Below are 22,640 nucleotides of genomic sequence, written 5' to 3' on the forward strand. Positions count from 1 at the left end.
CCATAGAATCTTTCAATACTGCAATTCAAGGCTTAAATATTTTCTTCAGTTCTTTCAGCTCAAGAAATTCCAAGCATATTGTTCCCTTTTGTTTTTCTAATTCCAGATTTTGCACATTTCATTATAATATTTTACTCTGTCTTCTTGAGTTGCCCTTTGAAATCTTCTTTTTAACACTTTCACTTCAATTCTTCCATTCGCTTTAGCTACTCTACATTCAAGAGCAAGTTTCCAAGTCTCTTCTGACATCCATTTTGATCTTTTCTTTTTTCCTTCTGTCTTTTTAATGACCTTTTGCTTTCTTGATGTCCTTGATATCATTCCATAACTCATCCGGTCTTAGGTCATTAGTGTTCAATGCCTCAAATCTATTCTTGAGATGGTCTCTAAATTTAGTTGGGATATACTTAAGGTTGTATTTTGGCTCTTGTGGATTTGTTCTAAATTTTTTTGTCTTCAACTTGAATTTGCAGATGAGCAGTTGATGGTCTGTTCCACAGTTGGTCCCTGGCCTTGCTTTGACTGCTGATATTGAGCTTCTCTGTCATCTCTTTCCACTGATGCAGTCGATTTGATTCCTGTGTATTCTATCTGGCGAGGTCCACATGTATAGTTGCCGTTTATGTTGTGGAGAAAAAGGTATTTGCAATGAAAAAGTCTTTGGTCTTGTAAAATTCTGTCATGTGATCCCGTGTCATTTCTATCACCAAGGCAATATTTTCCCACTACTGATTCTTCTTCTTTGTTTCCAACTTTTGAATTCCCATCACCAGTAATTATCAATGCATCTTGATTGCATGTTTGATCAATTTCAGACTGCATAATTTGGTAAAAATCTTCAATTTCTTCATATTTGGCAATATTATTGCCTCCATTTTATAGAAGAGAACCTAAAACTGAGGCAGGCAAAATAACTATCTCAAAGTCACACAGCTTGTGAACTGTGGAGGTCTGTCTAATTCCAGGGAGCATGTTCTTAACCATCACACTCCATGCCTTGATAAGATTAAACGTGAGTCCATTTGTCCAGGCTCAACCTGAAATAGAGATTTCATGGAGAATATAATCAGTAAGGATAGCCTGGTCATGCACGTGATGCAAATGTGTTAGTTTTGAGCCCAAGGAAGCACACTGGAAATTACAGAACAAAATAAGCAAGTAGATAAATAGACATTTAGTAAAACAAAAATGTATGCTCCTTTCTCTCAAACTAATTTGAAGTCAATTTTTACAGTAATTTTGGCAAATTTTAGATTGCTTTTATGAATACTTCAGAGTTCAGGATTTGAATTATTTCTTTCCCAAAGTCTCACTTGAAAGAATCTCTTGATATCAAAATATGAATGTTTTGTGACATGTTAAAAAAAATAAAATGAAAACAGGTCCTAATATTTCCAGCAGACATTTTTCAAAGCCAGTTTCACTTAAAAATCATGTCTATATATTTATGTGTTTATTTATTTCCTCCCTAGATATTCATTTTCCTTTCTCCCAGAGCATACTGTTCCCAGGAGTTCTCCCTGGATGAAACATTTGAAAGCTTGCTTATCACTGCCACGTTACGCAGCAAATGAGGACAGATGTAGGGCTTTTTCCCCATCTTTCCCCCTTTTCTCGTGAGGAAATCAAGCCCTGCCAGCACTGGTTCACTTCTCTAGTCTAAGGGAGGACACAGCAAGGCAATACATTTTCATCAACGCTCAAGCACGATAGTGCTCTAGGGAATTTGTGTTTAATGTAATTTATGAGGAGCCACTTTCAAGGGAGATCTTGGAACCTCCAGTTTAATTGGGGTGATCTGGAAGGCTTGACATCTGTCAATGAGCAAAGAGACGGTGATGCATGAATAGAAATAGCAATAGCTCTACACTCCCTCCTTATTCTATAGACTTTTTCTCTGCAGCTCCTGGCTGTGGTTTTCATACTGAATTCCTGCTTCTCTTGCTCTCTCTTTTAATCTTTATGTGATTCTCTCCATTCTTTATCAAATATGTGCATGTGGGGAGGCGTAACTCACTCCTGAAAGAGTGTGGGAGCCATTTCCATTCCGACCTGTGCCTTCCCATCCTTTCCCATAAAGGCCCTAGCAGGAATAGATAGATGGGGAGGGGGGGGCTTGGTAACATGGTGCTGTTACCCTCAACTATTGAAACACAACTCTAGTTAAGCCTGTAATATTAATTAATCAACCAATTCAGCAAGTACTTACTGAATATGCACCATATACTAGGCACTGTTCCAGGCATGCAGCAGTCAGCTCAACAGAGATTATGCTCCACTGAGGGAAGACAGATCAAAAAAAGAAAAGAAAAAAGTAAAATATAGTGTGCCATTTGGTGATAGGCACTATAAAAAAAAAAAAAAAGGGAATAAAGAATGATGAAACTGAGAGGGTCAGTTTTTAATACTGTGATTGGAAATGCCTCAATGAGAAGGTATCACTGGAACAAAGATCTCAAGTAGGTAAGGGAATGAGTTTATGGAGTGTCCCAAGCAGAAGGAACAGCCAGCACGAAGTTCCAGCGACAGAGTGCCTGAAGTATTTAAGGAAGAACAAGGATCTCCATGTAAATGGAGCTGAGAGTGAGTGAAGCAGCAGGATATGAGGTATGTGAAGTGGGGGTTGGGTGTGCAGATCATAAACGGCTTTGTTGACTATAAGGACTTTGATTTTACTCAGAGTAAGATGGAAACCATTGGGTGTTTTGAGCAAAGTGTCACGATTTGACTTTTGTTTTAACAGAATCAGTGTAAACTGGGAATATTTTCAAGGTAAACTGAGCATATTTATTAATGTTAAATAGTGTTTTGAATCTTCTTTGTGCCAGATACTGTGTGGGAGACAAAATTGTGTAAGAAATTATCCGTTTTTTTCAAGGAGCTGGCAATCCACTCGAAGAGACAGGCCAAACATTGGAAAAGCAGCCAGTGCTGCAGTAAGATGAGGGATTCCAATTCTGTGTAAAGGCCTTTGAACAATCAAGGAGGCTAACGGGAATCTTGCAGAGTAGTTTCAGTAGAGAGCAGGGGACAGAAGCCAAGATTTCAAGGAGCAAAAGTGAGCCGGGGTAAGAAAGGTTAGGTAAATAAGGTGGTTTTAAAGGTATGTCCACAATTTCCTTGCATTCCTCCACTCAAAAGGTATTCCAAGAGGGTCCCCTGATCCTCAGAAAATATGCGCAATAATAACCATTTGTGTTTTAAGCTGCTAAATTTTGGGGTTAATTGTTTCTCAGTGATAGATAACTAATGCAAGGTATACTCATGAACAGAATGAAGGTAAAAGAAAAGAGAAAGAACATTAACTTGAATACATGTTGAGTGTTAATTTGAGAGTAACAAGTAAACCAGTTGCTTTTGAATTCATTCTGACCCATGGCAACCTCGTGTGTGTCAGGGTAGACATGTGCTCTATAGGGGGTTTGAAGTGTTGATATCTTTGCATTTTTAAATATGGGGAGATGTTAGCCAGTAATTAACTCATCACATTTGAAAGTAACAAATATATACTGAATGTCCAAAATATGCCAGGTACTATTGAATCAGTTATACAAGTGAATTATAAAGTTTTTTTTTGAAGATTTCTATAAGCCAAACTCCAGATCCACATTGCACTGAAATGCCTTACTGGCGTCTCTCCCAGAAACTGAAAGGGGTAGATTTTAATGCAGTATTTGCATTACAGATTTTACCTTTCGGGGTCACATTGAGCCTTTCTCTTTTGCCCAAATTCCTTAAAGGGATAACAGTTGGAGTTAAAAAGTAAAGGCTAGCTTAGAATATTCCATAAAGTTGTTTCCTTTACTTGAGTAAATATCTGTATTACAACTGAGATACCACTTTCAAAATATTTTCTATTTTTTTAGAATAACAATTTTTTCATAAAAATTACACACTTACCTTTTAAAGAAGTTAGAAAAATTACAGTGTGATGGTTAAGACTGTGTGTCAACTTGGTTGGGCCATGATTCTCAGTGTTTATATGTGATCACTCCCATGATTGAATCTGCTGTGAGTAGCCAATCAGTTGAAAGGGAGTTTCCTTGAGGGTGTGGCCTGCATCTGAATAAAAGCAGATGTCCTAGCTTTTTTACTCACTCTGGATTCTGTGGCTGTCTCTTGTTCAACTGACCTCCGGTTCATGGGACTTGAGGTATCAGTTTATCCGCCTGTTTTGGGATTCTTCGATCTTCACAGCCTGTGAGCAAGAGTCCTGCCCTCCAACCTGCTGATCTTGGGTTTGCCAACCCCTGTAGCTACGTGAATCAAGAGAAGCCTCTATCCTGATCCATGGACTTGGGACATTCCAACCTCTACAATTGTGTGAGCTGTTTCCTTGATATAAACCTCTCTCTCTCTCTCTCTCTCTCTATATATATATATATTATATATATATATATATGCTTTACTGGTTTTGCTTCTCTAGAGTACCCAGCCTAAGACATACAGATAAGAAAGTTTTAAGAAAAACCCATATGACACCACCTGGTAATAATCATTTTTAATATTAGATGAGCATCAAATACAGATAGAAGTGCTAATGGAAATATAGATGAGAGATGGATAGATGGATAAACAGCAACAGAAAATATCCATAAAATGATATTATACCCTAACATGCTATTTTTAAAAATTTATACAAAAAAGAAATAAGTAAAAGATATGTTGTTGTTAAATACTGTCAAGTTGGTTCTAACTCATAGTGACCCTATGTACAACAGAACAAAATACTGCCCAGTCCTGTGTCATTCTCACAATTGTTGCTATGTTTGAGTCCACTGTTGCAACCACTGTGTGAACCCATTTTGTTGAGGGTCTTCCTCTTTTTCCCTGACCCTCCACTTTACAAAGCATGACATCCTTCTCCAGGGACTAGTCCCCCCTGATAACATGTTCAAAGTAGTTGAGACAAAATCTTGCCATTCTCACTTCTAACAAGCATTCTGGCTGTGCTTCTTCCAAGACAGATTTGTTTGTTCTTCTGGACCCAGAAATAGTCCATGGTATATTCAATATTCTTTACCAACACCATAATTCAAATATATCAATTCTTCTTCGATCTTCCTTATTCATTGCCTAGCTTTCATATTCATATGAGAAAATACCATTACTTGAGTCAGGTGCACCTTAGTCCTCAAAGTAACATCTTTGCTTTTCAACACTTTAAAGAGGTCTTTTGCAGCAGGTTTGCTCAGTGCAATATGTCCGTTGATTTATTGACTGCTGCTCCCATGGGCGTTGACTATGGATCCAAGTAAAATGAAATCCTTGACAACTTCAACGTTTTTTTCCACTTATCATGATGTTGCTTATTAGTCCTGTTGTGAGAATTTTTGTTTTCTTTTGTGTTGAGGTGCAATCCATGTTGAAGGCTTTGATCTTCACCAATAAGTGCTTCAAGTCCATATTGAAGGCTTTGATCTTCATCAGTAAGTGCTTCTAGTCCTCTTCACTTTCAGCAAGCAAGGTTGTGTCATCTGCATATTGCAGGTTGTTAATGAGTCTTCTTCCAATCCTGATGCTGCATTTTTCTTCATATAGTCCAGCTTTTTGGAGTATTTGCTCAGCATATAGATTGAAAAAGTATGGTGAAAGGATACAACCCTGAAGCACACCTTTCCTGATTTTAAACCACACAGTATCTTCTTGTTCTAGTCTAATGACTTCCTCTTTGTCTGTGTATAGGTTCCACAGGAGCACAAGTGTTCTGGAATTTCCAGTCTTGGCAATGTTATCCCTTATTTGTTATATCCACACAATCAAATGCCTTTGCATAGTCAATTAAACACTGATAAACATCTTCCTGGTGTACTCTGCTTTCAGCCAAGATCCATCTGACATCCTCAGTGATCTCTCGTTCCACATCTTCTTCTCAATCAGGCTTGAATTTCTGGCAGTTCCCCACTGAAGTACTGGTGCAACCATTTTTGAATTATCTTCAGCAGAATTTTGATAATTGTTCAATAATTTCTGCATTCTGTTGGATCACCTTTCTTTGGAATGGACAGGAATATAGATCTCTTCCAGTAAGTTGGCCAGGTAGCTATCATCCAGATTTCTTCACATAGATGAGTGAGTGCTTCCAGCGTTAAATCCATTTGTTGAAACATCTCAATTGGTATTCCATCAATTCCTGCAACCTTGATTTTTGCCAAAGCCTTCAGTGTAGCTTGGTCTTCTCCATCCAATACCATCCATTCTTGATTGTATGCTACCTCCCCAAATGGTCGAACGTAGATCAATTCTTTTTGGTACAGTGACTCTATGTATTCCTTCCATCTTCTTTTTATGCTTCCTGTGTCATCCAATGTTTTTCTCATAAAGTCCTTCAATATTGCAAGTCAAGGCTTGAATTTTTTCTTCAGTTCTTTGCCAAGGGTGTTCTTCCCTTTTTTGTTATCTAGCTCCCAGTTTTTATACTTTTCATTGTAATGCTTTAAATATATTTAAAAATATTCAATATTAAATATATTTTTTAAGTATGCATATAAGTAAAACTGAAAGAGCTGCTGGACTTTACAAAAAAACATAATTTTGAAAAAGGGAGTTTTTTTTTTTTCTAAAAAGATGAAATCAAGTGTAAGAAGGTAATAATAAGAGAAATATTAAGAGCTTGGAGTGATTTTTTTTTTAACTGAATGTGTCAAATTTATGTCAAATTTAGTCAATACTGATTGATTGCTTGTTCTGAAAAAACTAAAAGTTTGCACTCCCACCCACCTCCCCCGCCCAATATCCAGATTTTTATGTTAGTTTAATAACATTAAGCTATATATCACTTACCTTCTGTTATGGAACATATTCCCCAGTTTCATCTTAGTTCTGCATTAATGAGGTTTCAGTATTCACACCAATATGTTTATCACGACTTTCCATTTCTGAGCTTTTTTAAAAAATTATATTACAATTGCCTGTTTTTCATCAAGTACTTTGCTTAGTTTTTTAAACAAGTGATATAGTCTGAGCTCTTGCATGTTTAGGAAATGTCTGCTAGCACCTTTCATATGTAACAACAACTTGGTTGAGTATGAAATGTATAGATCACAGTTGTTGCCTCTCAGAATCTTGTAGATTTTTGTTTTTGGCATGGAATATTGCTGTGGAAAAGTCTGAGGCTTATACATAACTTGCTTTTTTTTTTTTTAACCACAATGCCTGAGGAGTTCTCTTTACGTTCAAAGGAGATCATTAAGAATCGATGGACACTGTGTCACAGCAAATGGAAAGTATCATCAGAGCTTCTCATGTGAAGCATGAGCAAGATGAAAATAATTTGCATGGAAACTATCCATATATATCACAGTAATAAAAGTGAAGGAAGTGGGTGAAAAAGGCAAGTAAAAACTCAGTTTGGAAGAACAACACAGCTCAAGGGACAAGTGGTGGTTAGACACATCTGCAGACACTTTCTTTTTTTTGTCTTTTCTCATATTGCACCATTTTGGCAGTTCTGCTACATTTCAGGCACATGGTTCTAAAACCAGAACATGGTTTAAAGACTTAATATATAAATCAAATAATTGTGCCACTATGTCTGTAGGTGTTGCAAGTGTTGGCGAAGATACAGTTCAAGTTAATGGTTAGGCTAAGTACAGAGGCTCTCTGTGGATGTTGGGCATACATGGTTTCCTGACCTCACATCACTAGAGCTAAGAGTCACCTATATGCCAATTGCCAGCCTTGAGGAACTTCGGATGTGTTCCATATGTTCATAAAATGTACATACCCAGGATCTGGAGGCTCTGTTTCGCTGTGCTAGACAAGAGACAGACCGTCTCCCCGCAAGAACAACTACCACCAGGCCAGAATTATTCAGAAAAAAAGCGGATTAAGTGTGATGGCCTGCAAAAAGCTCTCCACTCTGGTGGACTTTCTGTCACTAAAGCCAGTGACCTCCATCCAGGGGTAATAGCCAGCCAGTCACAGTGGTGCATAACTGTTGCCTATAGCCAGCATCTGTTGTGGCCAGACAGGACCCATACTATTCTAATTTTTAAGGTCCATCAGTGGCACAGTTTGCACTCAACTAAAAGTTGGCAGTTCAAACCTCTCTATGGGCACCATGGAAGAATGGCCTGGCTACCTGCTTTCATGAAGAGTCCAGCCAAGAAAACCCTATAGAGCAGTTCTACCCTGGAGCACATGGCATCACCATGAGTCAAAACTGACTTGATGGCAATAGGTTTCTGTTTTTGTTGATTAAATATTTTTAATATCCTAGTTTTCTACTGCTATGTAACAAATTATCACAAATCAACAGCTTAAAACACTACCTATTTATTACCTTATAGCTCCATATGTCAGAAGTCCAGTGGGCTCAAATGGGTTCTCTGCTCAGGGTCTCACAAGACTGAAATAAAATTTTAGCCAGACTGGGCACTCATCTGGAGCTCTAGGTTATTTTCCAAGCCCATTCAGGTTGTTGGCAGAATTCAGGTCCTTCCAATTGTAGGACTGAGGTCACCATCTTTGTTGGCTATGTGATGGGAATTGCTGTCCACTCCCAGAAGCCATCTTCAGATCTTCAGCTCTGTGGTCGTCTCACAACATGACAGCTTATTTCTTCAGAGTCGCAGGAGAATCGCTAGTCTGCTACAACAGAATCTTATATAACAAAACATAATCATAGAGGAGCTATCTCATCACATTCACAGGCCTCTTCCACATTCAAGGTGAGGGGATTACATAAATCATGTACAAAAGCAGGTGGGAATCTTGCAGGATATCCTAAAATTCTGGTGGCCACATCCCCTGCTTATATCACTTGCTTTGACTCCTTGTCTGCCTAGACCTGTAGGATCTGCCAACTACTCATACTTAGTTGGGTTCCTATTCTCAAGTCCTTCCTAAGCAACTCTGTTCTCTGGCTGGCCACATGCATGCATGAGAGTAACATTTACTTGGTACGTGTTTTAAGGAAACTTCAATAAAATTTTTTGAAAACAGTATTAAGTATCTGTTGGAAAGACAAAAGAAGATGAACTGATAAAATATCCACTGAAGTGGAAAACATGTCAGAGAAATATCTTCAGTAAAGAAATTCTTTCCAATGCTAACAATTTGACAGGAAGTTCTGTCAATAATGGAGATAGCTGGTAAATATTAACTGCATTATGTTAGAATCATTTTCCTGATTGGCAGGACAATGGGTCAGTCTTGTGTAGACACCAGTGACAACGGGCATTGTTTTTCTTTTGGTGTTTCTGTTACTAATTGGGCTGAAAAAGGAGCAGAACCACATAGAAAACTTCCATGCAGGTGACAGGAATAAGAGGATAAATCTTACATTTTGAACAGAACAAGGGGAATCTGCGTGGTTTAAAATCAGGAAAGATGTGCATTAGGGTTGTACCCTTTCACCATATTTACTCATTCTGCATGCTGAGCAAATAATCCAAGAAGCTGGAGTACATGAAGAAGAACACAGCATCAGAATTAGAGGAAGACTCATTAACAACCTGCGATATATAGATGCCACAACTTGCTGAAAGTGAAGAGGACTTAAAGCACTTACTGATGAAGATGAAAGACTCCAGCCTTCAGTATGCAATACGCCTCAACATAAAGAAAACATTAAAAAAAATCCTCACAACTGGACTAATAAGCAATGTCATGATACTAAAAGAAAAAAAAAATCTACTGCCATCAAGTCGATTCCTACTTACAGTGATCCTATAAGACAGAGTAGATCTGTACAGTATGGTCTCCAAGGCTGTAAATCTTTAGGGAAGCAGACTGCCACATCTTTTTCCTGTGAAGCCACTGGTGGTTTCAAATCACCAATCTTTCTTTAACCACCGCACCACCAGGGCTCCCTAACATCATGATAAATGGAGAAAATATTGATGTTGTCAAGGATTTAATTTTACTTGGATCCACAATCAATGCCCATAGAAGCAACAGTCAAGAAATCAAACGACCTACTTCACTGGGCAAATCTGCTGCAAAAGACCTCTTTAAAGTGTTAAAAAGCAAAGATGTCACCTTGAGGACTAAGGTGCACCTGGCCCAAGCCATGGTATTTTCGATTGCCTCATATGCATGTGAAAGCTGGACAATGAATAAAGAAGACTGAAAAACAGTTGATACATTTGTATTAAGGTGTTGGTGAAGAATATTGAATATACTATGAACTTCCAGAAGAATGAACAAATCTGTCTTAGAAGAAGGGCAGCCAGAGTGCTCCTTAGAAGCAAGAATAGAGAGATTTCATCTGATCCACTTTGGACATGTTATCCGGAGGGACCAGTCCCTGGAGAAGAACATCATGTTTGGTCAGTGAAAAAGAGGAAGGCCCTAACTGAGATGGACTGGCACAGTAGCTGCAACAATGGTGTCTTAGTCATCTGGTGCTGCTATAACAGAAACACCACATGTGAATGGCTTTAACAAACAGACGTTTATTCGCTCACAGTCTAGTAGGCTAGAAGTCCAAATTCCGGGAATCAGCTCCAGGGAAAGGCTTTCTCTGTCGGCTCTGGAGGAAGGACTTTGTCATCAACCTTCCTCTGGATTAGGAGCTTCTCCATGCAGGAACCCTGGGTACAAAGGACATGCTCTGCTCCTGGCACTGCTTTCTTGGTGGTATGAAGTCCCTCACTCTCTGCTTGCTTCCCTTTCCTTTTATCTCTTGTAAGATAAAAGGTGGTACAGGACACACCCCAGGGAAATTCCCTTTACATTGGATCAGGGATGTGACCCTAATCTTCTTTAACTACAGGCAGAGTTTATGATTTATAACACACAGAAAAATCACAAAGTGGAGGACAACCACTCAATACTGGGAATCATGGCCTAACCATGTTGACACATATTTTGGGGGGAAATAATTCAATCCATGAGAAATGGGCTCACAAATAGCAATGATTATGAGGGTGGCACAGGACCAGGTAATGTTTCATTCTATTGTACACAGGGTCGCTATGAGCTGGAACGAACTTGATGGCACCTAACAACAACAACAACAATGATAACTTTCTTCTGCATGATGAACAGCAAGAGAAATTCTGGTACATAGCTGAGCCTATATTGTTGCAAGAGATATAAGCAGCTATTTTTATACTCCTAGTTCCCTAGTTCCTAAATTAAACATGATTCAGGACAAATGAAACCCAAAAAGAAGCAAGATTAAGAGATACATAGACGTTCCAATATGAGTCTAAGAAATACACTTAAGACTAGGGTAAATTGAATAGAAATGAATAAGGTATAGCCATAATAAATATTTACACACCCAATGGCAGGGCTCTAAAAAATATTAAAAAAAAAAAAAAACTAACAGCATTGAAAAGAGAAATAGACAGCTCCACAATAATAGTAGGAGTCTTCAACACAGCACTTTCGGTGAAGGACAGAATATCCAGAAAGAAGCTCAATAAAGAACATGGAAGATCTAAATGCCAGAATCAACCAACTTGATCTCATAGACATATACAGAACAATCCACCCAACAGCAGCCGAATATACTTTCTTTTCCAACACACATGGAACATTCTGCAGAATAGACCGTGTATTAGCCTGCAAAGCAAGCCTTAACAGAATCCAAAACATTGTAGTATTAGAAAGCATCTTTTCTGAACATAAAACCATAAAAGTAGAAATCAATAACAGAAAAAGCAAGGGGAAAAAATCAAATACATGGAAACTGAAAAACACCTTGCTCAAAAACTACTGTGTTATAGAGGAAATCAAGGACGCAATAAAGACATACACAGAATCAAGTAAGAATGAAAATACATTCTTCCAGAACCTTTGGTACATAGCAAAAGCAGTGCTCAGAGGTCAATTTATAGCAATAAATGCACATATCCAAAAAGAAGAAAGGGCCAAAATCAAAATATTAACCCTACAACTTGAACAAAAGAGCTGCAAAAGAAGCCCTTGGCCACCAGAAGAGGGAAATAATAAAAATTAGAACAGAATTAAATGAAATAACAGAATGGAAAAACAATTGAAAGGGTTAACAAGACCAAAAGAAAAGATCTACATAGATAAACCACTGGCCAAGTTGACAAAGAAAAACACAGTACTGGCGAAGCCAGCACAATCTTTAGAAGGCAAGGTCATGAAAGCTCCACTGACATATCCAAACTGCCTGAGGGACTGAATTGCTCGGCTTAGGGCTGTGGGGTCCATGGTCCCAGGGAACATATAGCTCAACTGACATAACGCAGTTTATAAAGAAGATGTTCTACATTCTACTGTGGTGAGTAGTGTCTGGGGTCTTAAAAGCCTGTGAGCAGCCATGTAGGATACTCCACTGGTGTCACCCTTTCGGGAGCAAGGAAGAGTGAAGAAAACTAAAGATACAAGGGAAAGATTAGTCCCAAGGACAAATGGACCACATCTACCATGTCCTCTACCAGACTGAGTCCAGTACAACTAGATGGTGCCCAGCTACCACCACTGACTGCCTGACAGGGATGACAATAGAATGTCTTGGACAGAACTGGAGAAAAATACAGAACAAAATTATAACTCAAAAAGAAAGATCAGACTTGCTAGCCTGAAAGAGACTGGAGAAACCCAGAGAGTATGGCCCCCAGGCGTTCTTTCAGCTCACACCTGAGGTTCACCCTTCAGTGAAAGACTGGACAGGCCCATAAAACAAACGAGACTAAAGGGTCACACCAGTCCTGTGGCAAGGACTAGAAGCTAGGAGGGCACAGGAAAGCTGGTAATAGAGAACCCAAGTTTGAGAAGGGAGAGTGTTGACATGTCATGGGGTTGTTAACTGTCTTAGTCACCTAGTGCTGCCATAACAGAAATACCACAAGTGGATGGCTTTAACAAAGAGAAATTTATTTCCTCACAGTAAAGCAGACTAAAAGTCCAAACTCAAGGCGTCAGCTCCAGGGGAAAGCTTTCTGTCTCTCTCAGCTCTGGAAGAAGGGTCTTGTCCTCAACCTTCCTATGGTCGAGGAGCTTGTCAGGTTCAGGGACTCTGGGTCCAAAGGATGCGCTCTGCTCCTGGTGCTGCTTTCTTGGTGGTATGAGGTCCCCAACTCTCTGCTTGCTTCCCTTTCCTTTATCTCTTGAGAGATGAAAGGCAGTGCAGGCCATGCCCCCAGGAAAATTCCTTTACGTTGGATCAGGGATGTGGCCAGAGCAAGAGTGTTACATCCCACCCAATCCTTTTAACCACAGGCAAGGATTAAGATTTTTAACACATAAACCAAAAAACCAAACCCAGTGCTGTCGAGTCAATTCCGACTCATAGCAACCCTATAGAACAGAGTAGAACTGCCCCATAGAGTTTCCAAGGAGCACCTGGTAGATTTGAACTGCTGACCCTTTGGTTAGCAGCCGAAGCACTTAACCACTACGCCACCAGGGTTTCATCAAAATGGAGGACAACCACACAAGGCCTAACCAAGTTGACACATGTTTTGGGGGGACACAATTCAATCCATTACATTAACCAATGTCATAAAAAAATATCTGTACGAACAGTTTAATGAGAAACTAGTTTGTTCTGTAAACCTTCATCTAAAGTACGGTAAAATAAAGAAAGAAAGGAAAACAAGAGAGGAAGCAAATAACCCAAATAAGAAATGAGATGGGCAATATCATAACAGATCCAACTGAAATTAAAACAATCATAGCAGAATACTATGAAAAATTGTACTACAACAAATTTGAAAACCTAGAAGAAATGGACAAATTTCTAGAAATACACTATACCTACCGAAACTAACACAAACAGAGCTAGAACAACTAAATAAACCTGTAACAAAAGAAGAGATTGTAGAGGTAATTAAAAGAATTCCAAAAAAAAAAAAAAAAAACCCTGGCCCAGAGGGCTTTACTGGAGAATTCTACCAAACTTTCAGAGAAGAGTTAACATCAGTACTGCTAAAGGTATTTCAGAGCATAGAAAAGGATGGAATACTCCCAAACTCATTCTATGAAGCCACCATATCCCTGATACAAAAACCAGGTAAAGATGCCACACAAAAAAAAAAAAAATGATAGACCGATATCCCTCATGAACTTAGACGCAAAAATCCTCAACAAAATTCTACCAATAGAATTCAACCACATATCAAAAAAACAATTCAACATGACCAAGTGGGATTCATACCACCTACATAGGGATGGTTCAACACTAGAAAAACAACCAATATAATCCATCACACAACTAAAATGAAAGATAAGAACCATATCATCTTATCAATTGATGCAGAAAAGGCATTTGACAAAGTTCAACACACATTCATGATTAAAACTCTCAGCAAAATAGGAATAGAAGGTAAATCCCTCAACATAATGAAGGGCATTTGAACAAAGTCACCAGCCAACATCATCCTAAACGGAGAGAGTCTGAAAGCACTCCCCTTGAGAGCAGAAACCAGACAAGCATGTCATTTATCATCACTCTTATTCAACATTGTGCTGGAGGTCCTAGCCAGAGTAACAAGGCAAGAAAAAAAAAATTAAAGGGTATCCAAATTGGTAAGGAAGAAGTAAAACTGTTCCTATTTGCAGACGATATGATTTTATACACAGAAAACCCCAAAGAATCCACAAGGAAACTACCGGAACTGACAGGAGATTTCAGCAAATTATCAGGATACAAGATAAAGATACAAAAATCAGTTGGATTCCTCTACGTCAATAAAGAGGACTTCAAAGAGGAAATCACCAAATCAATACCATTTACAATAGCTCCAAAGAGATGAAGTGCAGAGGAATAAATCTAACCAGAGACGTAGAAGAACAATACAAAGAAACTACAAGACACTACTGCAAGAAACCACAAGAGACCTACATAAGTGGAAAAACATACCTTGCTCATGGATACGAAGACTCAACATTGAGAAAATGTCTATTCTACCCAAAGCAATCTACAGATACAATGCAATTTCAATCCAAATTCCAATGACATTTTTTAATGAGATAAACAAATCACTAACTTCATATGGAAAGGGAAGAGGCCCAGATAAGTAAAGCATTACTGAAGAAGAATAACAAAGTGGGAGGCCCCACACTACCTGATTTTAGAATATATTATACCACCACAGTAGTCAAAACACCCTGGTACTGATACAACAACAGATACGTAGACCAATGGAACAGAATTGAGAATCCAGACATAAATCCATCGACTTATGAACAGCAGGTATTCAACAAAGGCCCAAATTTCATTAACTGGGGAAAAGGCAGTCTCTTTAATGAATGGGGTTGGCACAACTGGATATCCATCAGCAAAAAAAAATGACACGAGACCCATAACTCACAGCGTGTACAAAGACTAACTCAAAATGGATCGAAGACCTAAATATAAAATCTAAAATGATAAGGATCATGGAAGAAAAAATAGGGACAATGCTAGGATCCCTAATACATGGCAAAAACAGAATATAAAACACAACTAACAATGCACAAACATAAGAAGAAAAACTAGATAAGTAAGAGCTCCTAAAAATCAAATACATAGGGTAATCAAAACACTTCACCGAAAGAGTAAGAAGACAACCTACAGACTGGGAAAAAAAATTTGGCTAGGACATATGCAATCAGGGTCTAATCTCTAAAATTGATGAGATACTCCAAAACCTCAACAACAAAAAGACAAATAACCCCTCCCCCCCGCCAAAAAATGAGCAAAGGATATGAACAGGCAAGTCACCAAAGAAGACATTCAGGCAGATAACAGCTACATGAGAAAATGCTCAGGATCACTGGCCATTAAAAGCCATTAGAGAAATGCAAATCAAAACTACAATGAGATTCCATCTCACCCCAACAAGGCTAACATTAATTCAGAAAACACAAAATAATAAATGTTGGAGAGGTTGTGGAGAGACTGGAACACTTACACACTGCTGGTGAGACTGTAAAATGGCACAATCACTTTGGAAATCGATTTGGCACTTCCTTAAAAAGCTAGAAATAGAAGTACCATACGATTTGGCAATCCCACTCTTTGGAATATACACTACAGAAATAAGAGCCATCATACGAATAGATATATGCACATCCATGTTCATTCCAACACTGTTCACAATAGCAAAAAAGGAAACAACCTAGGTGCCCATCAACTGACAAATGGATTAGCAAATTATGGTATGTACACGAAATGGAATACTGTGCAATGGTAAAGAACAATGAGGAACCCACGAAACACCTCACAACATGGATGAATCTGGAAGGCATTATGCTAAGTGAAATTTGTCAGTCACAAAAGGACACAAATTGTATGAGACAACTATCACAAGAACTCAAGAAAAGGTTTAAACACAGAAGAAAACATTCTTTGATTGATACAAGGGTGGGAAGGGAGGGAGAAGGGTACTCTCTAACTAGATAAACCACTCACTAACTAGATAGTAGACAAAAATTATTTTAGGTGAAGGGAAAGACAACACACAATATAGGGGAAGTCAGCACAACTAGACTAATCCAAAAGCTAAGAAGTTTCCTGAATCCAACCAAACGCTTCAAAGGACAGGGTAACAGGGGCAGAGGTCTGGGGATCATGATTTCAGGAGACACCTAGGTCAATTGGCATAACAAAGTGTATAAAGAAAACGTTCTGCATCCCACTTTGGTGGGTGGAGTCTGGGGTCTTAAAAGCTAGCAAGCAGCCATCTAAGATGCATCAATTGGTCTCAACCCACCTGGAGCAAAGGAGAAGGATGAACACCAAAGACACAAGGAAAATATAAGCCCAAGAGAAAGAAAGGGCCACATAAATGAGAGGCTCCATCAGCCTGAAAGAACTAGATTGTGTCCAGCTACCACCAATGACTGCCCTGACAGGGAACACAACAGAGAATCCTGATGGAGCAGGAGAAAGTGGGATGCAGACATCAAATTCTACTAAAAAGACGAGACTTAATGGTCTGACTGAGACTGGAGGAATCCCAGAAGTCATGGCCCCTGGACTCTGTTAGCCCAAAACTAAAGGCATTCTTGAAGACAACTGTTCAGATAAAAATTGGACTGGACTATAAGTCATAAAATGATATTGGAGGAGTATCCTTCTTAGCTCCAGTAGACACTTGAGACTATGTGGGTAGCTCCTGTCTGGAGGTGAGACAAGAAGGCAGAGGGGGAGAGGAGCTGGTAGAATGGACACTGGAAATACAGGGTGGAGAGAGGGAATGTGCTGTCACACCATAGGGACAGCAAGTGGTGTCACATAACAATGCGTATATAAGTTTTTATAAGAAACTGACTTGAATGGTAAACTTTCACTTAAAGCACAATAAAATAAATACATACATAAAATGCATGATTTGGTCCCAAACCACCTGCAGAAGAATACAATGAAGAACACCAAAGACACAAGGAAGCTATTAGTCCAAGAGACATACACACACACACACACACACACAAAAACCACCCATTGTCATCAAGTCGATTCCGACTTATAGCAACCCTATAGGACAGAGGAGAACTTCTCCATAGTTTCCAAGGAGTGCCTAGTGGATTCAAACTGCCAACCTTTTGGTTAGTAGCCATAGCACTTAACCACTATGCCACCAGGGTTTCCAAGAGACAAAGGGGTCACATAAACCAGACTCCATCAGCCTGAGCCCAGAAGAACTAGATGGTGCTTGGCTACCACCAGTGACCACCCTGACAGGGAATACACCAGAGCACCCCTGACGAAGCAGAAGAAAAGTGGGGTGCAGAACTCAAATTCACATAAAAAGACCAGAATTAATGGTCTGACTGACACTAGAGGAACCCCGGAAGACATGGCTCCTGTACTCTCTGTTAACCCAGAACTAAAACCATTCCTGAAGCCGTCTCTTCCGACCAAGATTAGACTGGACTATAAAACATAAAATAATACTCATGAAGAGTGTGCCTCTTAGTTCAAACAGACACATGAGACTAAATGGGCAGCTTCTGTCCGGAGGCAGGATAAGAAGGCAGAAAGGCATAGAAGCTGGCTGAATGGACGCGTGAAACCCGGGGTGGAAAGTAGGAGTGTGCTGACACGTTGTAGGGATTGCAACTAGGGTCATATAACAATATGTGTATAAATTTTTATACGAGGAATTAACTTAGGCTGTAAAGTTTTACCTAAAGCACAATAAATAAAGAGGGGAAAAAAAAGGAGTGAGAAAAAAAAATCATGAGAAATGCTGAAAGCTGTGAGTCTTTAGTCTCAATTGGATGCTCATTAGATTAAATTGTTCAGTTGGGAGTGAAGCCAATGAAAGAAGTGGAAGAAAAAAAATTCTTTATACAAAAAATATTTCAATAAAAATTATGCTTCGAATGCGAGGTGAAATTACCAATTTTATAATATTTTGCAGTTCTCCGAGAACAGGAAATCAGCCTCAGAACAACTGTTCTGTTGTTCAGCTTCGGCTTATCAAAACTCTACCTTTATTCTCAGAAAGATATCATGCACAAAACCCAAGGGCTAGCTTTATGTTTCTCAGTCAGGAGGAGAAAAAGAACAATCACTTGATCTAGCTTCAGTTGTCTTGCTTATAGAGCTGCCACTATCCCGCTGGGGCCAGTCACACTGATGACGAGCCTAAATAAAGTCTGAGAAAAATTTCACCACATACGTGGGCCTTGCACACTCAGCCTCCATATTTGTACTACATTGTGCCATTACCAACATGTGGATATTTATATGTCCTATTTCCTCAATTGGATGTAGGGTTTTTAAGGCAGGGACCCTGTCATACGCGTCTGCGTAGCCCCCGCAGCATTAAGCACGTGCCTGGTTCGGGATGAATGACCGTGAAACAGCAGCAGACAATGTGCTGACATCAGTGATCCTGACCACAGTGGCCATCACAGCGGAAAGTGCCAGCACCGGGGACTCTTGCTATCAACTGAAATAGGGACAAAGTGCTGAATACGTGTGAATGCTCACCCTGACATCAGCAGGAAACCCACAGACTTTGGCAGAAAATAAATCTCTCTGAAAGAATAAACATGTGATGCTACTAGGATTAAAAACTTTATCCCTAAAAGTCCCAAAGTAGTCACAAATAATACAGTTGACCAAAGACCGAAAGGACGATTTGCCACTGAGAGTAAAGATTTAGAACAAGAAAGGAACTCAGGCCAGATTTAAATAGTGGCAGAAGGATCAAAAATAAAGGAACGGAAAGAATCAATAGATCACTGGTTGATATGTAAAGCAGAGTGGGAAAGATGCCAACAGCTAACTTTGAGTCCAGTTATAAAAATTAAAAAAAAAAAAAAAAAAAGCACACTCAGTTAAATACCTTTGGTTTTTAAGGTTATTCTTAAAGGTGTACAAGGTTACTTCAGGTACACAATTTTAAGAATATGAAAATGGTCTAATTAGATAAGGTACAGGGTTTGGTCCTCATTAATATTTCATTTCCGTTAGGTTCAAATGTGGTAGTGTTACCGATTTTTCTATGGATGATCATTGCATCACAAAATATAAATGTATTCACATACACATTTTCATTTAGAAACTGTTTGGGAAAAAATTACTATTTAAGAAATTATATGTTTGGACGCAAATTTATAGGTATTATTTTATGACAAAGTTTACAGAATGTTCCCTCAGGCATTTTCAGGACACACCTATATATGCAGTTCAAGAAAGTAATTAAAGAGTCCTGTATGCTAAGCCAGTACCAGGTCTAGAATAACAATGATAAAAATAGCTAATATTTTTAGTGTTCTTACTATGACCCACCATGACGCCAGTAAACTGTTTTAAAGGAATTATTTTACGTAATCATCACAATAACAATGAGGTAAGTAGTTATTATCTAGATGTTACAGATGAGACATCAAGGTTAGAAGTGACTAAGTAACTTGCCTATAAAAAAAATAATAATAACTTGCCTATGTTCACAGTTAATTACAAAGTAAATCTGAACTTGGACCCAGGCTTTTGAATTTTAGAACTCACACTTCTAACTACTGGATCATCCTGAAAGTGTAAAGAAATATCTTCACTGACTTCAGAACAAACTGTTTGCCTAATTGATTGCCATTTTTATTTTCAAAAATATTTTTCCTTGGTAAGGAGCCCTGGTGGCACAGTGGTGAAGTGCTCGGCTGCTACCCAAAAAGTTCAAGACCACCAGCCCCTCTGCAGGAGAAAGATGTGACAGTTTGCTTGCATAAAGGTTCACGACCTTTGAAAAACTGTGGAGCAGTTCTACTCTGTCCTGTAGGGTCCCATGAGTCAGAATTGGCTCTATTGCAATGGATCTGATTTTTTTTCGGGGGCGGGGGCGGGGGCGGGGGGCATAAGGCAATTTTAAAGGATAGATGAGTTAAGTTGAATTATCTAATATTTTGAGACCTTGTTTTTTTAAGCACAAAGTCACTCCTTTTATTACCAAAAAAAACCAAGGGGAAAATAGAGATTCCTATATGAGAATCCATTCTAAAAAAGAATCGTCAAGCCTAGTCACTTACCGAGCAGATACAATATTGCCGTTTGGGCCACTAATTCTCTCCATTCTTATTCTGCACAGCCTGTAGGTCTGATTTTCCTCCAAGAGCCAGGTCTCAATCCCTGCTTCATGACTGTATTTGGAACTGCTGAGTTTTTTTTATACTGACCCTGCGAGAGCTCCCAAGAATGGTGGCCTGGATGGAGCTCCTTTTCTTGGTAATCTCTTCTATTGTGTCTTGCAACTCAGTCATTCCTTCTTCCAGATTCACACTTCTCTGCATTTCTCTTTATACAGGAATCCTTCTCCCTATTCCTTTTAAAATCCGTTTCAAAACCCACCTCCAGAGAGTTGTTTGCCATCAACTCCCCTCTCAGTTTCTGTTATTTTACTCTGTTTACCTTTCACAGTTTTTGCCACATGGGTGGTGCAAATGGTTAAGACCCTTGGCTGCTAACCAGAAAAGTTGGCAGTTGGAGTCCACCCAGAGGTGCCTTGGAAGAAAGGCCTGGTGATCTGCTTCAGAAAAATCAGTCCTAGAAAGCTGTATGGAGGATAGTTCTACTCTGATACACATGGGGTCACCATGAGTCAGAGTCAGCTTTACGGCAACTCGGTTGGGACAGCACATATTATGTATAACGAAGAACACTACAGAGCTTAGACTGGATTTGTTCCTTGTGATTTCTGGTCCTTGAATGGGATACCAGTGATACCAGGTGGTATCAGCTACAGCAAAACTCCACGGTTCCAGATGGGCTTCTCCTCTTCCAGTTCACTGCTTTCTCTCTCAAGGCAGTCTCCAACTCAATGCGCTGGGACACGTTAATGTCCCAACTTGGATATCCTGAGCTGTCCTTGAAGACTTTTAGCATAGACTGCTATAGAGCTGCCTCACTTCTGTGCCTGGCTTCCATCCTCTTGCCTATTGGGGTTTGCATTTCATACCTTTAAAGCTGGACACAGCAATCTATTGTTCTGCTGTTCTTGCTGTTGTTGTTAGGTGCCATCCAGTCAACTCCGACTCATAGCCACCCTATGCATCACAGAATGAAACACTGCCCAGTCCTGTGCCATCCTTACAATCGTTGTTATGCTTGAGCTCATTGTTGCAGCCACTATGTCAATCCACCTTGTTGAGGGTCTTCCTCTTTTCTGCTGATCCTGTACTCCAGGGACTGATCCCTCCTGACAACATGTCCAAAGTATGTAAGACACAGTCTTTCCATCCTTGCTTCTAAGCTGAGACCACTGCACTAAAGCACTATTCTTCCCTCTCCCTCTTTTCTTACTCCTGGTTCTCTTAATTAGATTTATAGTTTTTAGATGCCCCTTCTTCAATATGACGAATGTGAAGAAAGACAACTTTCCCCAGCCTTCTTTCTCCTCCATACCTTAACCTCTTTGAGACTCTTCAATATTCATTTGTATGTGCTCAGATCTTGATCTCTCTATGCTTTTACATCTTTTATTCATGCATACTGTAAATATTCCATGACATCATATAATCACTGAGGACAGGGACGGTGTCTGTGATTTCTGTTGGGGCTTTCTTCCTGCATTTCTAGGACGTGGTTTCTTATACACTGGGCTGTCCTGACTGTCTTTGGCTCCCTGACTTGAAAGATGGATGAAGTGCTAAGCCTCACCTTCAGTGTATACAACTGAACAGAACGAGACCACTGCAATGATAGGCACCCTCCTCTGGGCTAGTAGAACTTCTCAGGTTCAAGTATTTCTGGATGCCCCTATCTGCATTAGAAGGAGCTCTGTTAAGTGCTCGGCTGCTAACTGAAAGGTTGGTGGTTTGAATCCACCAGCCCTCAGCAGGAGAAAGACCTGGCAATCTGTTCCTATAACGATTACAGCCTTGAAAACCCTATGGAGTAGTTCTGCTCTGTCACATGGGATCACTATGAGTCAAAATTGACTCAATGGCACCTAATAACATCTAACTTAGAAACACCTCTCTTCTACCAATTCAATTTAAAAAAAAAAAAAAAAAAAAAACACCTATGGAATCACACTCAGAGACTTAGATGGTAAGAAAATCTATGCTCCAATCCTGGCCCTGCCGCTTCCTAGCCCTATGCCCTCCTACCCCTTCAAGCCAATTATTTAATGTCTCCAAGCCTCAAGTTTCCTTATCTATAAAATGGCAATAATAACGATGCTGCCTCAGAGTTAAATAAGATAACACTTGTAAGCCAGTGCATGACCCTCACCCATATTAAAACCAAAAAAACAAACTGGCTGCCAACAAGTAGATTCTGA

Source organism: Loxodonta africana, chromosome 1 (genome assembly GCF_030014295.1).
Source record: "Loxodonta africana isolate mLoxAfr1 chromosome 1, mLoxAfr1.hap2, whole genome shotgun sequence".
NCBI lineage: Eukaryota > Metazoa > Chordata > Mammalia > Proboscidea > Elephantidae > Loxodonta > Loxodonta africana.